Here is a 3,873-nt window from a genome sequence, read left to right on the forward strand (position 1 = left end):
CCACTGGTCTCCAATGGCACAAATAGCCACAGAGAGTTGCACTCTGAAAGCTTAACTAGGCATGAAATGAAAAGGAAAGATTATTTTCCACCTCAGGAAACCAAGGGTAGGGATGGCTGCTTCAAATAGGGATAGAGAGGAATGGAAAATGGTAGATTAACTCTTCACTCATATCACATGCACAGATAGAAGATGGAGTTAAGGAAAGGTAGAAAAGTTCACTGTGAACTGGAGAGGATTTAAAACTAGTGCAAAGGATCCAGAGAAAGAGAAAAGAAAATGTTTGCTCCCCTTTTCCAGGTCCAATCTTAAGGATTCCCTAGAGCACGGTTGTCCAACTGGCAGCCTGCAGTCCACATGTGGCCCCCGAAGGGTTAGCATGTGCCCCACGAGGGTTAGTATGAGGCCCATGAGCTTCCACCCAGCTACCATTCCTTCACTCATTGCTCCTCTGCAGCAGAAAGGAAGAGGACTGGGCTGCTCACATGGCAAAGGAAGGAGCTGGGCCACCCATACTGTAGGTGGAAGGGGGTCCTGCACATGCAGTAGGAGAGAGGTATGCTTCATTGCTGCCTCTGCTGCAGTGGCATGGGCCAAAGGCTGCATGTGGCATGGAGAGGAGGAAGCCAGACTGCCCATATTGTGTGCATGGCAAGGGGTGAGGTGGTGGTGGGCTGCCCATACAGTGCAGGAAGCCACTTGCATTGCAAGGAGCCCCTAGGTCTGTGGTCGGCGCTTCATGTGGCCCTCGGGTCTGTGGCCTAAATGGCATGTGGCCCTCCAGCTGCCTAGAAGTTGGACAGCCCTGCCCTAGAGAAAGATATATAAGGCCTGTCAAGAGTCTTATGTCTCCTGCAATGGAATAGCACTGGGAGCAGGAGTGACAACTCCCTGTGGCCACTCTAACCCACCCCTACCTCTCTGGTCTTACTCCAGGGACTAACCTGTCCTCAACTGCCATGCCTTAGCTGCCATTGTAACTCTGGGAGTTGCCTCCAGAGAACCAGAATAGTGGTCCTGGGTGCCCTATCCTGCACTCTCTCTCAGGACAGTTTCCTGTCTCCCATAATGCTTCCCCACTCAGCAAAGGAAGTTCTTGAACTAACAAAGCCGGGGCAGGCTCCAGTTCCCCGCACTGCTTCTCTCTCCTCCTAGCACTGAGCTCCTTCCTCCAGCTCTGCCCAGGTCAAATTGCCTTCTCCTTTCTTCAACAGCAGGGGTAGGGATCCCTGGTACACTCTGGGCACATTTACATGAGACATTTACTGCAGTTGCATAATTAGCTCCGCACTAAACAACTTGGTGTCTACATATGCATCCCTATTAGGCCGCAGGAAACTAATAAACTCTGCAGCAAATTTGTAAATACAAATACTATCCTGCTGCAAAGTATTTTTGTGGGTAGCAATGCATGTGGAGACACTGACCCAGCTGGCTGGGGCACAAGAGTAGCCCCTCACTGAAGCACCCTTGCCAGCTAGCCCCTCACTGAAGCACCCTTGTGCCCCAGCCAATCCCTCCGCAGCACGTTGAGCTGGGCAGGAGCAGCACCAGGCTAGCAGGCTGACTTCCATGGCCCCCTGCCAGCCAGCACTGCTCTGACCAGCTCAAGATGCTGTGATTCAAATCTTAAGCACACGTTCAAATGGCATGCTCAGGAGCAATAAACTCCAGAGCATGTGTAGATATGTCCTCTATCACCTGAATTTCAACTTTCAATATGACCTCACAAATTAAATGTGCATTTCACTTTCAACAAAGTACCAGAGACAATAAAGCAGCAAAATAAACTGGATTAGACCGCTCTACCAAAGGCTCCAAGGTAAGTGTCATTTTCATAGCCATACAAAAAACAAGAACTCTTGGTTCCAAAATGATACCTTGTATTAGACCAACTGGAAAATGGCAAGAAAACTGTCCTTTTCTGCAATCTCCTTTGTGGTTATGTGCTTTAAATTTATTCCCTCTAAGAGAATATAAATTAAGGATGGGGAGAAATGTTACTTAATGCAATCTAATATGTTTATTCCATTTAAATCATGTTTTCAAGAAACATGCATGTTGGTAGCTCAACCTCACTACTAAGGCTGTGAAATTGGTTTCTGTTCATAAGCACAAGGCCTGGTTCTCCACTGCTTTCTAGCTCAAGCAAAAGATGTTATCTATTCTGTTATGATAGTGTTTTATACTTCCTTTTCATAGATGTAAGCAACTACTGAGATGCAGAACAGTAGAGAAAGCCCATGGAGTATTTTTTCTTAATCTGTTGTACATTTGCTGCCCACAGACAGCATAGTCCAGTGGCACAAGATATAAAACTTAAAAAATGCAGTTCCTCTGCTAATGTGTGTTAAAATTAACGAAATTCTGTGGCTTTCACATTCTTCTCCACCTAGGACTATTTCTGACTAGAGGAAAAGGAAAACCACATTGGTCACAGCCTCTGTTTTCTCTGAATTTTGATCATTGTAAGCACTAATCTCTTGCCTCATCGGAACAAAGAGTGAAAATGCTGTAGCAGAGCTTGTTAATGACTGAAGTCCACAAGGGGTAACTAACTGCTTTTTTTAAATACTTTAAATAACGTATTAATAAGAGTCCACTGGTTCCACATTTGAAAAGCAGAATAATCCACATTGCTGCAGGCCTGTCTCATGCACACAAGTCCTATTTTAAGTCCCACATAATTTATGCTCTGGTTTGACTCCTGAGTGTAATCACCTATCAGTGACTTAGAAACAACCAGAATCACCTATCTTAATTTTTTTCTGTGTTTCTTATCATTGTTTTGTTTTGTTTTTTTGCTGTGCTTTGAAACTAATCTTCCTCTGTCACTATGATAAGTGTACTGATTTGGATTGTCCGATTGCCTTGTGCGAAGCCTGTTCAAGATTTAGGTTCTTCCACAAATGGAGGATAAGGCCTTTCTGAAGTGCATGGGGGTATATTTTTACCCCCTAACTAATCCTAACTAAAAGTTTCTGAGTTTAGAGTTGAGCAAATGATTCAGACAAAACTCCAGAGCCACCTTGGAGTCTTTTGAGACATATTTCACATGCTGGATAACACCATGAGAAGACTACATATTTATTATACAGACCAGTTGTTTAGTCAGTCAGCTAGCTACCAACTGCTGCTTGGATCTCTTCCCTCCTGGTCCTCTTTTCAGGTTCAAGGTTGATTACTGTAATCCAAAATCTCACACAACCTATCAACTGCTACAGATACTGTGTTTCTAATACTGTAATATTTTGATGCACTAAATCAAGAAGACTCTTACACCATACAAAAGTGAGGAAAAAAAGCAAGCTTTCTACTTCCCAATGACAGCTATACCCAAAGGGACTGCAGAAAGATGGATTGCTGGATAGGGATGTGGTTTAGCAATCAAACTATTAAAGTTCAGTAACGGATTCTGCCATGGACTTTCCATGCAATCTTGGATATACTGAGTTCCTCAACTTTAAAATGGAGATAAGACTCTTCTGCCTCCCAAAGGTGTGGTAAAGGTAAATTATTTTGAAGAGTGTTAGGCAGTCAGATTGCAGTGATAGGGGGGCAGATAAGCAGCCAGAGAAACAGAGCTATAGCTTGTACATTTATTTCTGTATGCTAAAGCTTCATATTGCACAGTGCAGGCGAATGACTACAATGCACTAGAATAAGGAAAAAGGAAAAAAAGTAGAGCATCCCTCACTACATGTTCCTCTGCGCTACTATGTGCCACTGCATACAGACTCTGCCATTAATGTCCACTCTCAACTGCAGACATTACATGGAGCTTTTCTCCCTTATGTGGAGAAAAGTCAGTCCATTACAACAGTAATCTCATAGGAGCTAGCCACATGTGAACCATCCACCCTTTATTTTGCA

This window comes from Gavialis gangeticus, unplaced genomic scaffold (genome assembly GCF_001723915.1).
Source record: "Gavialis gangeticus isolate Ggan-Ray unplaced genomic scaffold, GavGan_comp1, whole genome shotgun sequence".
Classification (NCBI taxonomy): domain Eukaryota; kingdom Metazoa; phylum Chordata; order Crocodylia; family Gavialidae; genus Gavialis; species Gavialis gangeticus.